A 15,296-nucleotide genomic window follows, 5' to 3' on the forward strand; every position below is an offset into this window, starting at 1 on the left:
ACCAAACACACACACCCAAAAAGAAAGAAAAATTAAATTAAGAGACAAATAAAAAATAACTACAAGTATATCAACATGAATCACCACGTGTACCATAATTCATTCTTTTCCGTTGCGTACAATAGCAGGCGTTGAATCGTCTATATCACAGGACCTTCTCCATGAAAACAACATCTTTAACCCACTCTAACAATGATGGTCCAAATCGCTGCGTACAATAGCAGGCGTTGAATCGTCTATATCACAGGACCTTCTCCATGAAAACAACATCTTTAACCCACTCTAACAATGATGGTCCAAATTGTAATGTATTACCCAATATACTGGTAATACATTACAATTTGGACCATCATTGTTAGAGTGGGTTAAAAATGTTGCTTTCATGGAGAAGGTCCTGCTAGATGCCTTGATTTTCCTCTTTTTTTTTTTTGGCGGGTTTAGTTCCATAAATACCCAAGAAGGAAGGTCCACAAACTTCACAGACGCCTAGCCATCCATGTTTGTCAAGCTTTCTGCTCTCCTAGTACTACTAGTACTTCTGGCACCCGCAGAAGCCCAAGACCTCAATTTCATCTACAATGATGGTTTATCTGGCCGTTCTGGTCTTAATCTCAGTCTAGACGGCGTAGCAGAGATCACACCTAAAGGTCTCTTGAAGCTTACAAACGGCACCAGACAGAGAAGTGGTCATGCTTTCTATCCTAACCCAGTAACCTTCAAGAACTCAGAGAACGACTCCGCTTTCTCCTTCTCCACCAACTTTGTCTTTGCCATCCGATCTCAGTACACTACTTTCAGCGGCAATGGAATCGCCTTTGTCATCGCACCGATGAGAGGCCTCCCCGGAGGTCTGTCAAACCAGTACCTGAGCCTGTTCAACGTCTCCAACAATGGGAAATTCACCAATCATGTTTTTGCTGTGGAGCTTGACACGATCGAGAACCCGGAATTGAGTGACATCAATGGTAACCATGTTGGGATAGACATCAATGGCGTGCGCTCTGTCAAAGCTGCTTCAGCTGGTTATTTTGATGGTCAGTACTTCAAGAACCTGACTCTTAACAGTGGTAAAGAAATGAGAGTCTGGGTTGAATATGAGGGTACCAAGAAGCAAATTGAAGTTACTATGGCTCCAATTGCTGTTGCAACTAAACCCCCAACTCCACTTTTGTCTTTGAAATATGACCTTTCCCCAATTCTCAACAAAACCATGTATGTTGGCTTTTCCTCTTCAACTGGTTCGTTCCTCACAACCCATATTGTAGTGGGTTGGAGCTTTAGGATGAATGGCCAAGCTCAAGACCTTATAGCTTCCAAACTTCCCAAGTTGCCTAGCATTGCAGGTAAAAAGAGGTCCATGCTTTTCACCTTTGGTGTGCCTCTGATTTCAGTGAGTTTGGTTTTGCTAGTGGTTTTTGGGGTGCTTTATGTCATAAGAAGGAAGAGGAAGTTTGCAGAAGTGCTTGAAGATTGGGAGCTAGATTATGGTCCTCAGAGGTTTAAGTACAAAGAGTTGTATATAGCCACCAAAGGGTTTAGGGAAAAGGAGCTTTTGGGAACTGGAGGATTTGGTAAAGTTTATAGAGGTTTATTACCCTCCTCTAAAATTGAGATTGCAGTGAAGAGGGTATCACATGAATCAAGACAGGGGATGAAGGAATTTGTAGCAGAAATTGTTAGTATTGGCCGGCTTCGTCACCGGAATTTAGTGCAACTGTTGGGATATTGCAGGTATGGTCTTCAAATTTTGATAATATATTCACCTAATTTCTCAAGTTGTCTGTTTTACTTCAGTACATTTTAGTAATTTTTTTTCATACAACTCTTTTGATATTTATATTTCTGATGTTAAACTCCAATGTTAAATGGCAATGATACATTGCTTACTTATTCTTCTCTAAAATCTTCGAGTCATGTTATCACAACCTTATTTGCATGAAGTCTGGAGTTTTCACATCTCTCATGTAATCAAATTATGTAAAATAGTCATTTCACATATCAAAATAGTCTCTCCATGTGCAAATTTTTGCCGTATATGATAAAGTGTTAATTTGCATTCCTTGACAGTTTAAACATCAAAAAGCGTTTGTATACAAATATTTCCTTTAAACATCCGTGTTTAATGCCTTGCTTGCAGGCGAAAAGGGGAGCTGCTTTTGGTCTATGACTACATGCCTAATGGAAGCTTGGACAAATACCTCTTTGATCAACCTGAGGTGACCCTTAATTGGAGCCAGAGGTTTAAAGTCATCAAAGGTGTGGCTTCAGGGCTGTTCTATCTTCATGAAGAGTGGGAACAGGTTGTGATTCATAGGGATGTGAAGGCCAGTAATGTATTGCTAGATGGGGAATTCAATGGAAGGCTAGGAGATTTCGGGCTTGCAAGATTATACAACCATGGAACAGACCCTCAAACTACTCATGTAGTTGGAACACTCGGGTACCTAGCCCCAGAGCACACAATAACAGGTCGGGCCACCAAGAGCACCGACGTGTTTGCTTTTGGGGCATTTTTGCTCGAAGTTGCTTGCGGAAAAAGGCCAACTAAGACACACGGTCCAGAAGATGTGATTTTGGTTGATTGGGTGTTTTCTTGTTGGAATAGGAGTAACATCCTTGAGGCAAGAGATCAGAGTTTTGGTACGGATTTTGTAGCCGAGGAAGTGGAGTTGGTGTTGAAGCTTGGGCTTTTGTGCTCTCATTCAGAGCCAGCGGCAAGGCCAAGCATGCGACAAGTCGTTCAGTACTTGGCCGGTGATGTTGCTTTGCCAGAACCGTCACTTCTCGGGCTTTCTTCTAGTGACTTAGCGATTGGACACCGTGAAGGTTTTGATGGCTATGCTATGTCGTATCAGTCTTCTTTAGGCAATAAGTCCTCCTATTCATCATATGTTCCAGAGTCGGCACTACTTTCAGGTGGTCGTTGATTCCAAGTAATAAGTATATACTAGAAATGGTACCCCGCGCTTTGCTGCGGAATTTGTTGTTGGTAATAATCTATAATAATGAAAGATATAATTGAAAATGACTTACTACTTCCATATCATTTGATCCCTCCAACCCTTTGATATGTATCCCTCAGGACACTCAGCTTCCTGTTTTAGTTGTCCAACAGTGGCATCCAACGGCATTACCATTATCTCACCTGGTGGCAACTCCCTCTTGAATTCAATTTCCTTATCAAACTTGATTTGGCAAACCAATGTCAGTAACTGCTCTTTCTCATCTGTAATGTCAGTACCAATGTGAATATGGAAGAAAACAATTTCCTTATCAGTCAAACTTAATTTGGCAAACCAATGTCAGTATCAACCATATCTGAAAGAAAACAAAGAACACACAGACCATCAACCCAACAAAACGGAAGAGGTGGAAGAAAAAAAGAATCTGAGAAAATACAGAAGTTTCATCATTAATCCACTCGACACATGCTGCAATTATGAGCAGACCAACTACATACTCATTCAAAATCTAATGTGGTTGGACTTGTGCACGGGATGAAATCTGCTGTCCCCAAAAATACTGTGCCAAACCAGTCCCCATGCATTCATTGGTCCACAAAGAATAAAATATGGAACAAAAGATTAAGAAAATATTTTCTTAATCTTTATGGACCAATGAATGCATGGGGACAGGTTTGGCACAGGGTATTAGGGACAGCAGATTTCTTCCCAGAAAAATCACCTTAAGCAGATTTCTTCCCGCATTAGAAACCATATCAAAGAATAAAAACAGTAATCGCAATCCCATTAATGAATAAGTATTTCAATGTTACAATAGAATAAGTTACTATATCCAACTACGAAACTTCAATTTAGTGGATCATTAATACATGAAAAAGCTAAGTACTTCAGCAGCACTAGATCCAACAGTCCGACCCGCTCCAATATGAAATCAACTACCTTTATACACATACTTCCTGAATAGAGATTGTAGCAGATCAGCAAACTGCACAAGTATGCAAATTATATGATCAACGCAGCACTTAATAAAGCACATACTACTTCTATTAACCCGACCATACTACTACACAATTCAGTCAAGGCATGTTTGGAATCATCGCTGCATCCTGAATGAAGCTAATTTGTACATGAATGTTTGATGATCAATATAACTCGTCTTTCACCAAACACAAATGTACAAGCTGTGCAACTTCTGAATAGGTCTAGCATAAATCATAGCATTGAACTAAAATAGCGGACAAGAGTATGTGGCTTTTCAAGATCACAGATTAATAAAGAAGCATCAATTTTTATGCATGTTCCCATTAGCCATCTTAGTAACATGTGAAACCTCAGATAAAAAAAATAAATAAATAAAAAATTTATAGATCATATCTATATCAGAGTTCTCAATAGTTAAATGAAACTTACTCTTAAGAAAAATGAGTCACAAAGTTCAGAGGCTCGGTACCATCGAGTTGCAACATAATTACATAATCCTTCACAGATACAAAAAAGCTTAGTCTGCAGCCATTATCGTTTATAGGCAAATGAAAAACTTCTGACAATAGACATTCTCAAATTTGTTTGGTAGCAACTTACAGTCCAAAAAATAGCAGATGGGGCATCATTGAAAGATACTCGAGCAAGCCCAATGTCTCATATCTTTAATTTGCAGTCAGCATTAGTAAGGATATTTTTTGGCTTTAAATCTCGATGAAATACATTTGCTGCAAGAAATGCAAAGTAAAATGAATTAAATCACCGAAACTGCAGACACTACTATAATTAGTCCAAAATACCAACCTGTATGAATATACTTTAAACCACGAACAAGCTGGTACAGGAAAAACTGATAATGCTCAAGGGTAAGACCATCATTTGCCTTGATAACCTGGTGAAGGTACGATTCCATCAAATCAAACACAACATAGATATCTCCGAATTTTTGTCGTGAAGAAAGGAGCATAATGTGCCTTATTTCAACAATATCAGGATGATGAAGTAGATGAAGAATCTTAATTTCTCTCAGGATCCTTGTAGCATATGAGACATGCTCAAAGACACCATTAATCTTCTTGATCGCAACTTTTTCTCCAGTGTGGGTGTCAACCGCAGAACCCACAACACCATAACTTCCTTTCCTAATGACCTCCTGAACTTTGCACCTGCTTGCCTTTCCATATTCTGTGAAGAATTCTGACTCTAGATTGCTTTGTACAACAATCAACAACAAACAAAAACAAAGAGACTCTTTCATTCTTATAATTTATTACTTCGATCCAGAAATGGTTTCAAAAACACATACTACTACCAAAATTAGTAAAATCTGTGGTCATAAGTTGATATAACATCAGACTGAAACAAGGTTAAAAATAGAGTCAAAATAGGCTTAATTGCTAAAAATGTACATGCCTCCCCATCAAAATTTGAAGCTTTACAGAGCAAAGGTTCAATTACCCTCAAAATGAAACAGGGTAAAAAAATTAAGCTTAATTGGGCACAATGCCCATGCCTAACCCATCAAAATTTGAAGCTTTGAATCTTTGATCAAACCAAAAACGAAAAAAAGTTTCAATCTTCGCTAGCTTGTATTGGTCAATTTTCATAACTAAGCCAAACAAAAGCCTAAGAAATCAACTAAACCCACCATGATCAATATTCAACCAAACAAACAATAAGCTATTGAAAACAAACAAAGAACCAAAATCAGATCAAGATCCAGATTCTGAAATGCAAAGAAGAATGAGAAAGGCACCTTCTTTTCCATAATATAAGCTTCGTTTAGTTTACTTCCTAGTTCTTAATATAAGCTTAAGAAGTAAGAGCTCCCAATTTGAAATTTGAAATTGAAAATGAATTTGACTATAATACCTCATCATAAGGAGAGCAGTGCTAGCCTTCTTGACAGTAGTTGGCTTCAATGGTACGATGAAACCAACAACCACCGCTGAAGAACCCAACTGAAGAATCGAATCGAAGAACCGGACTGAAGAACACAAAAGAAAAATCCGATGAAGAAACTAATGGAACAACACAACCAAAGAACCCAGATTGAACAACCCTTACACCCAGGCCAGATCCCCTTCAGTTTTCCCAACCAACCTAGATCTTCAAGTTTCCCACCCCTAACTCATAAGCTACAAATCGAATAACCTATCTAGAGGCAGAGATGGTTTTGGTCAGGGTTCATTTTTGAGAGATGGCTTTGATCGGGGTTTGTCAAAGAGAGATGTGGCGCTGGGAACAGAAGTGGAGAGGGTTTGGGTCACAATACACACCTCGTAATACACATCGAAAACAAACAAGAAGAAAAGGGAGAGAGAGAATGGGAGATAAAATACGTATTTCAGTGCGTACGTGTTATTTTTATCAAATAAGGACACTTCATCCATCCCTTCTCAATGGAGAGAGAGAATGTGGAGATAAAAATACATATTTGCAGTGTGTATGTGGTATTTTTATCAAATGGGGACACTTCATCTGTCCCTTTTCTAACTAAAGGCACACATATCTTCTTATGTGCCTATTGATCACTTATAGGCACACATCCTTCATTTGTTCCTATTCTATGTGTCCCCTTATAGGCCCTTTTTCTAGTAGTGATTAACCGCCACATCATCCACAGTGATGGAGCCAGGTAACAGATAATTAAACTAAACTTGACACTAAGATTGAACATTTTCAGAAGCAGGTTGCAAGCAGCAAGTGAGCAAGCACAACAAATTGGTTTAAGAGAGAGCTTGAATAGAATGATATTCTGAAAAACGAGTATGATGATATCATTGATGCAGATGCACGCAGCAAAGAAAATCAAAATTAGTTAGCTAGGATTCATAAACTCATAAGGGAGTATAAAGTTAGCTGAATATACATTAGCTATGATATGGGGTTTATATAGGGTTTATTAGCCAGATATGAGTAAGCTACAGTAAAAATTAGGAAACTCTTCATGTGATGAACACTTTTGCAAGAACAGATTACAAGCATTCCAACTTCAGAAAGGCATACAAATTAGGGAAATAGACACTGTACCAAATAGTCCAGATTTCAGCAAGAGTACCGCTTTTCTGTGAAATTCGGCGGGAAGGAAAGACGGCGGTGATACATGAATGTTGAGAAGATGCGGCGGAGATTTTCAATTGGTTTCCCATTACTTATAAAAGGCTGTAAGAAATAATAAACTTTCAGAGGTGTATACTTATGCAAATAGTATGGCTTTTGATTCCAAGTTTGTGAACGAATTTACTATTTACTATATACTAAAACAGGGTTGCTGCACTGTAGCTTATGAACAGTAACAGTGATGGCTCGAGCCGAGCCGTTATTTGAAAAAGATTATTTTTCCCCTGCCTCCTGTCTGTTGCTCCGACACCTGGCTATCAGCTCAACAAAGACTACTGTGTCTTTGCTTCTTCACTCCACAGAGAGGTAGAAAGAGAGAGCAAAGGGAATATCGAAGAAAGTGGTGGTTGAGGGTTTGATTAGATACGCGGCAAGGATTGATTTCTGTGATTTCCATCTCAAATCAATATTCCATCTCTAACCTGCATTTGATCAGTCGGCACGAGGTTAGCCACTTGTCACTCTGAAATCTGCTCGACTCTTTCCCGACTTACCATGTCCGAAGCAGATAACCTGAGCAAATTCCATTATCTCTAACCCAAAATTGTAACAACCCAAACGCTCAAAACACCCGATTCCTCAATTTCATTTCTTCTGCCGAGTATGAAAAAGATCAGAGGTTTCAAGCTCGGAAAACGACTCTGTCGGGTCACCCGATGGTTCTTCCTCAGAAAATCCACCACCCCAAAACGGATACCACCGGTTTTGCCCGCCTTCATCTCCGCCATGCAAGTACAAGTCGCTTCGCGCAAAGCTACTCACTTGAGGTTATCTGTTGTTTCTCAAGTTGCATTATTTGTATTTTATCTCTATCTGTGTTTACTTTAATGTGTGAGTTTAGATGGAAATGGTTGATATTGATACATGCATACACACATTCATTTCTGTTATCTATAGGGAATTGTGGGCTATATGTGGTTGCTGCATCTGCAACTCAATCAGCTGCAACTGTAGTACAGGCTGGCACAAAAAGCTTACCTCTAAGGTACTTCACTGTCAAATGCCTTGATGTTTTGTTGTATTTCTATATCCATCTTAGAATGCATACAAATTCATTAGAAAAAGCTTAAAAATTCCTGAACCCGTAACTGTACATGCAAAAAGAAAAAGAAGTGGTTGTAAATAGTATTAGATTCAAATCCTCACATCAAAACTACTTACAGAATTGGTTAACTCAATCTAGTGTAGGTCCTTTCAAAATAAAAGAATCTGGTATGTAGTGGCGTCAAATCTTATTTAACATGATTTTGGATATAATAGGATTTCTGTGAAGGTTCAATTTATATGCATAACAACTTTGTCTTTGGAAAGGAAAACTGAGAGCTAATAGCTTTATATGAGTTTTTTTTTTTGCTAGCTTTATGGATCGTTAAGCATTTCTTAACAAGTATAGGGTAGAGAGACTTAAAGAAAATTCTAGAGAATTTGTGGTGAAATAAAAGAGAGAATGAAAGAACTTATGCCATTTTTTGACATGAGGAGTGAATAGTTTACTGGTCTATATATGCATACAAAGCATTCCACCACTTCGTTCAAAGTAAACCAAGATTTTGAACCAGCTTCGTTTTCCCACCAATGCCAAACAGAAATCTGAAATGGTAACTTTCTCATTTACCCTACATATTCAAAAAAATTCTGCCTAATAAATCAGCCTCAGAACTTTCTACAAGATCCTGTTTAGTTTTGACATTAGCAGCATATCGTGGAATATTCTTTGTCTTTCAGCGACCAGCGGCTCATTTTTTAGAAGCAAAATGTCAGAGGTACTAGGAATTGGTTATAGGGTCGCCCCAAAAAAAGGAAGGCTTACTTTTGTGCTCCTCTTATGAAGGTTCTCTATCTCTATAGTCAAGTTTCAGATTTCTGTTGTGAAGAAATAATGTGATTATATTTATTTCATCATTGATTGCAGCCTTGCAGGTGCTTTTTGACGAGAGGGTCATCTTGGCTCATCAATCAGGATTAGAAGCTTCCCAACCTGCTCTAACTCAATATCGGGTGCTTGGTCCTACGATGAATGAATGCTCATGGATTGATTACAACCACTCACTAGCCGAAAGCATCAGGTATAAATTCCTAAATTTAAATGTGGTAAATACCCCAAATCCAATGCATTGCCGTGAAACTGAGTTCAGACCCCTTAGTTTTTACATGATTGAGTCAAAGATGTCTACTTTTTTACATTTGGTTGCATAGCATGATACTGCAATTACAATTTTGCTGCTGCATGTTTCGTTGATTCAATATACCCAGTTGACAATGGGATGGAATTTGAATATGGTTGTGGCATCTTTTTATTGTCTATATGAAGAACTAGAAACTGAAGGATCGGGATGATTTCATGAGCTTGGTTGTAAGTTTTTGTTTTATTTGAAAAGGCAGATACTTTTAATCTTATTCCAGTGAGTTGTTGATTGGTGGAACTGAATTGGCTCAGTCTCAATTGATGCTTGGATATGGTGTTAGGTGTTGTAATGACTAGCCAAGGATTAAAGCTGAAAGTTCTCTTCCTATGTAATGTCAAGGTCTGCGTGTTACCAAGTTTAAATGAATGCTGACTTGCTGAGCTTTTAAATTTGAACAGTGATTGGTTTGGTTAGAATGCAGTTCATTATCAACTTCTATTTTTAGCTGACAGTTATGATGTAATGTTTATGTTTGTTTGTTCTCCCCCCTCTCATTTCACGAGCTTTGATGGAAAGAAGTTGTTTGCTTAGGTGTTGAATATCAATTGGTTTCAGGAGGCAACCAAGTGGGAACAACTAGGTAAATTTAATGTTTTATTATTATTATTATTATTGGTTTTTGTTTTGGCGGAGTGTGGAATTTAGTTTGAATGTGATTTCAATTTGGTTTTGGGTCAAAAGGGTTTTTGGTTTTGATTGATTTAGTCTCATCAAGTTTTACTCGTAATCTACTATAACCATATGGTATCAGTTTCCTGGGAATCAGTTTGGTCAGAAGTACTTTCTCGAAGTTTTGTACTGATGTTGTGTTGTATGTTATGTGCTACCCATAAATTGAAGCTCCTACTCTGGACATAGGGAAATATATAATACATTATGAAAAATTCGTTTCAAGGTGCTAATGCTGGTGGTATTAATCAATAGGTTGAAGAACTAGCTGCGGCTCTAGCAGTAAGCAAGGGTCATCCTGTACAAAATGATATCAAGCGGTATGCCTATCAATTTCTTAAATAAGTGGCAGTGCACCACCCCTGCTTAATCTTTTGTTATTGTTAAAACATACCCAAAGAAAAATTCTTGGTAGTACCTAGACTATATTGTTTGGATGGTTATTAATGAATTAGATTCAGACCAATTAGTGATGAAGTACTTTTTCGTGCAGGATGCTGATTAGCTTTTGGAATCAGAAAGGAAGTTTCATTGATATTGGTATAAGCTATCCCAATTTCATGTGTGGTAGACATAAAGGTTTCGAAATCATGGTATCATTTATAGTTCTGCTTCGTGAGTGAAAAGTTGTAGCTTAAAAAGATAAATGCAGAAGATTAGATGCTTTTAGTAACTACCTGTCGGCAGAGTGAATGTATAGGCTGGGCTTTCACACAGTTAGTTAATGCCATATTTGCAGAAAGTGTTAATTTTTGGATGGCTGAGGAAAGCTTTATGGATCGCCTAGGCACCTATATGCATGAATCATGCCCCAAGATTGACAAAGATTGCTGGCAAGCAAACTGTAATGAACCATTTCCAGATTCTTTGTATGTTTTTTTCTCTCAATTTTTTTTCTTTTCATTTCTTGCATCTTGTACATGACCAAGTTACTTGGGATTCTGTATATACAGGGTGTTTGTAGTCCATGGATCAGATGAGTCCACTCCGGTTGAAGATGCATTTGAGTTTGGCAAGATCATACCGGACCACTAAATACATATTATACAAAGAGCTAATCATTGTTACACGTCGAATCAAGCGAAGTTGGACACAGTTGGTGGTGGACTTCATAAAGGGAGCTCTGCAGCAAAACAAGGCTTTTTCCAACTAGCTAGGTACTCTATGCTTACCAATCAACATTTAAATTCATGTTGTGTATGTCTTGTGTCATTAGATTGTTGATTCTTATCTTTGATGCTGAATTCTTTTCCGAATCTGTTTTTTATATGGCTATAGAACTTTGAATCACATATCGACATAGGGAACGATTCCCTACCTGCCCCAGCCTCGCTGTAGAACACTTATTTCTGATGCTTCTCTTGCCTCCTCATCCTTAAAATTAAGACCATACTTCCACAACATACTTAAAAAGTAGGATTAAATTCAATTTACTCCCCTGAACTTTAGGCCTAAAATCAGATTGGTCCCTCTTTCTGAAAATCGATTACAATGGTCCCTATACTCTCAAATGACATCACCCGAGTCCAAAATTTGAATTTGGCTCGAAACATGACGTCAACTGCTGAGTTGGAGCTGACATGGGGGGCCCACAATGAGGGCAAAATGGACATTTCAAATTTTTCTCTCTTTTTTTAAATTTTTTTTCTCTATATTCTCTCTCTCCCCCCGATTTGCTCTCTCTCTCTCCCAGATGCTCCGATCCGCCGTCCCCTCACCTGGCCCGGCTCCGACCCGACCCTCCCTTCCCTCCTCCTCAACTCCCACCTCGACTCCGTCCCCGCCGAGCCCTCCAAAAAAAAACCCTAGTCGCTGCTACAACCGAATCGCAATTCAGCTTTGGGTTCTCCCTCCTGGGTAAGGATCGATCGTCGTCGCTGTTGATCGGTTAGTGATAATTTGATTTCCGATTGCAATTTTGATCGCGATGAATTCCTAGGGTTTGGATCGGGTAAGTTGTTCCCTTTTGATTGGGGGAAGGGGGAGTGTTGCAGTTTGGGGCTTTTCTAGTTTTTAGTGTACAGATTGTAAATTCCAATCTCGGGTTTGGAATTGATCATCCGGGTGTTTGAATCTAGGTGGTCACTAACCGAGTGTGTTGGAATCGGATTCGATTGAGTCTGTGAAGATTAGGATTCAGACATATAAGGGGTTTGTTGTGAAGAAGCAGAAGCTATTGTGTGGAGGGAGGGCACTGGCTCGGAGCAATTCGATACTGAGGGAATATGGAGTGTCGGATGGGAATATGATGCATTTGGTTCTTAGGCTGTCTGATCTTCAGGAGATTAATGTTCGAACTAATTGTGGGAAAGAGTTTACGTTCCATGTGGAGTGTGGGAAAGATGTTGGGTATGTAAAGCAGAAGATTGCGAAGAATAGTAAAGAGTTTGTTGATCTAGAGGAGCAGGAAGTTGTGTTGGATGGGAAGCGGCGATGCGTCGGACGGGGCGCTCGTAGAGAGGGGGAGGCGGCAGCGATCCGAACGGCGGATCGGAGCGTCTAGGAGAGAGAGAGAGCAGATCGGGGAGAGAGAGAGAATATAGAGAAAAAAATTAAAAAAAAAAAAAGAGAAAATTTGAAATGTCCATTTTGCCCTCATTGTGGACCCCCATGTCGGCTCCAACTCAGCAGCTGACGTCATGTTTCGAGCCAAATTCAAATTTTGGACTCGGGTGATGTCATTTGAGAGTATAGGGACCATCGTAATCGATTTTCAGAAAGAGGGACCAATATGATTTTAGGCCTAAAGTTCAGGGGAGTAAACTGAATTTAATCCTAAAAAGTACACCTTCTCATAAAGTACATCTTATTAATCTGATTATTCTTGAAAAGGCTTGATTTAAATGCTATTCCTAACCTAGAAATGGTTAGTATTGTTGAGCATGTATGTAGACCTGCCTTCATGATATTCCATCTTTCTGAAATTATGAGTATGAGTGAGTTAGTATTGTTTGATTGTTACTGTGACAATCAGAAGACTTTGATCGGCCATATGTTTATGCATTGAACTTATTTTGTTTCTTAATTGTTATTCTTTTTCTTCGTAGTGTATAACAGTTACTAATTAATATTTTATCTATTTCTCAATGCTTCAAAGTACAAGTGCACAGGAGAATGTCTTCCAAAATCACATCAAGTGCATGCCAAGCAAGATTGAAAACTGAAGGACCATCTTTAGAACATTGTCAGTAGAAGATCAATAAAGCTGTGCATATATTTTTGCTTCCTACATGACAACATTTTTTGGATAAGACACTGATTTATATGAAGCCGTGAAGACCTTTTTTGCTCCCTACATAGCGATCTTTTGTGATGAAGTGATATCCACCATTATTTCGATAATATAATGTTTTGTAGAAAGACTGCATACAAAATGCATATCCTTGAACTAGATTCATACAATGTAAACTAAGTTCTAAAACAATTTGTTTAACGCATATTTTTCGTTTCATGTAAACACATCTTAGTTATCTTTGTCAACCAAATACTTAAAATCGAACATAAAGAGATTAAAGTAGAAAATCTGCCCCACGACAACGCGCGGGTTCTCATGCTAGTTATACTATATATTAAAGTTGGGTTTCCGGTTACTGTTACTAAGCCGTTTTGGTATCAGCTCGAGCCGAGCTGGTTTGTTGAAATTATGTTTCCGTCCTTATTTCCTGATAATTTACAGGTCTACCTGATTAGGATAAACGTTAGCTCTTGCTTTTTCTGGAAGCACCTATCTGTAGCAACCATCTGTACACCGACATCGACTCTTGCAGACTATCAAGGTTAGCTACTAAGATCAACTCTTCCAGATGATCAGTTTAACCCTCGATAGAGGTTGAGTTTTTGTTTTATTAGACCTAAATACAACCATTTTTTCTTTTGGGATTTTGTTGAAACAGAAGAAAAGAAGGAGGAGGAGAAGAAGAAGAGGAGGGAAACAGGAAGAATTTCACTGTTATTCAAGTCAGCACGGGTGGGTGATGTTCGATTTGAACAGAAATCGAGTAAATTGATCATCCCAAGTACTCTACCATGGCTTCTAATTTGTTTCATTTATTCTCTGTCAGTTGGTTGCCCAAGGCTGGTGATTGAAGCAGAGCATAGATACGCTTCGTATTTGGTCAGTCCTTTCCTGATTGCTCCAAGCAGCTGATTATCATTTGCTCTAATTATGTTCGGTCTATGCTGTAAAAGATTGCAATTACTTCTTCCCAGTTGTAGCATCTCTGTTAATTCAGTGACCCATTTGCATTTATCTCAAAACCCACGTCCCTATTCATCAAAATCGTTACTGGGTTCTGAAAATAATCAACCAAAACAAGAATGTAAAGGTGGTTCCTTTACAGTTTCATACCTTATAAATTGATGTGGAATGTCCCCAGAAAATGTTCTCTATGTATCTGTATATGCATTACATGGGTTTTGGTTTGTGTTGTTTGTCGCTGAAATTGAGTTTTTGGTTTGTGTTCAGAATATATACATCCCACATGGGAAAATGGGACCTTGCTAGTGGGTTTATAAGGGTTTGGGTCACTCCATCCATTGCCAATTGGTTTTAGATGTGAACCCCAGATTACTTTATCATGGTATCAGAGCGGGTTACCCACGTGTGCATGCTTCGCGGCCACACGGGCTCCACGTCACCCAAAGTTGTCCACGTGTATGGCTTGAAAATTCGCCACACGTGCGGGGGCGTGTTGAGAATATATACATCCCACATGGGAAAAATGGGACCTTGCCTATGGGTTTATAAGGGTTTGGGTCACTCCATCCATTGCCAATTGGTTTTGGATGTGAACCCCAGATTACTTTATCAGTTTGATCTGTTATTTGGTTGTGTTTCACAGTTTTAAGTATTAGCTTTTGTTCTTATTTTGTGTTTTCGATTCATTGCTGTGTACTTTTGGTTCTTTCAGTTCAGAAAATTGGCGTTTGGTGATTGAGTGTAGGGATTTATTTGATGTGTTGTGAATACTGAATTATTTGACAGCAGGAAAAATTTGTCTTGATATTTGTTTGTAAATTAGTGTTGTGGGTTTTGTTTGGCTCCAATTTTGCTGCAGCTGGTCAACAGTCTCTTTTCTGCGCGGGCGTGCCAGCACCGTTCGGGTGTGGTCGTCGGGGATGTCCCTTGACCTGACTTCTTTCAAGCAATTGTGGACGAGGAGAGCACCAACCTCGTCGTGGGATTCTTTGTGCCTCGTGGCGAGGACTTTTGCTGAGCTTCTTGAAAATCACAATCGATACTCAATGTTGTAGATCGAGCAGAGCGAGAACCACCGGGAAGTGAGGAGAACTTGCTAAAGCGTGACTTTAGCTTGGCTGGGTTGCTAGGGCGTTACCCTTGCTTGGCTGGTTCAGTAACCGTTGTGGTCGCGGC

General features: G+C 39.0%; 1 long non-coding RNA gene and 2 pseudogenes across 13 annotated transcripts; 2 read left to right on the forward strand and 1 right to left on the reverse strand.

Moving 5' to 3' along the window:
• The first annotated feature begins 402 nt into the window (after positions 1 to 402).
• LOC133721484 (L-type lectin-domain containing receptor kinase IV.1-like) lies at positions 403 to 3,312 on the forward strand (annotated as a pseudogene).
• Positions 3,313 to 3,750: 438 nt separating this feature from the next.
• Positions 3,751 to 5,202, reverse strand: LOC133722815 (mitogen-activated protein kinase 9-like; annotated as a pseudogene).
• A 2,121-nt stretch (positions 5,203 to 7,323) lies between these two features.
• LOC133719740 (uncharacterized) lies at positions 7,324 to 14,292 on the forward strand. Of its 13 annotated transcripts, XR_009851445.1 has the most exons (10): positions 7,324 to 7,834; positions 7,965 to 8,052; positions 8,793 to 8,898; positions 8,980 to 9,833; positions 10,178 to 10,242; positions 10,416 to 10,791; positions 10,876 to 11,079; positions 13,599 to 13,698; positions 13,816 to 13,889; positions 13,984 to 14,292. It is a non-coding gene; the product is annotated as an uncharacterized LOC133719740 (long non-coding RNA). The 13 variants fall into 13 exon arrangements; XR_009851447.1 differs by lacking the exons at positions 13,599 to 13,698; positions 13,816 to 13,889; positions 13,984 to 14,292 and adding an exon at positions 13,020 to 13,575 and having other exon boundaries at positions 10,416 to 10,515; positions 10,662 to 10,766; XR_009851438.1 differs by lacking the exons at positions 13,599 to 13,698; positions 13,816 to 13,889; positions 13,984 to 14,292 and adding an exon at positions 13,020 to 13,574 and having other exon boundaries at positions 10,416 to 10,515; positions 10,662 to 10,791.
• Positions 14,293 to 15,296: the final 1,004 nt, after the last annotated feature.

This window comes from Rosa rugosa, chromosome 7 (genome assembly GCF_958449725.1).
Source record: "Rosa rugosa chromosome 7, drRosRugo1.1, whole genome shotgun sequence".
Classification (NCBI taxonomy): Eukaryota; Viridiplantae; Streptophyta; class Magnoliopsida; order Rosales; family Rosaceae; genus Rosa; species Rosa rugosa.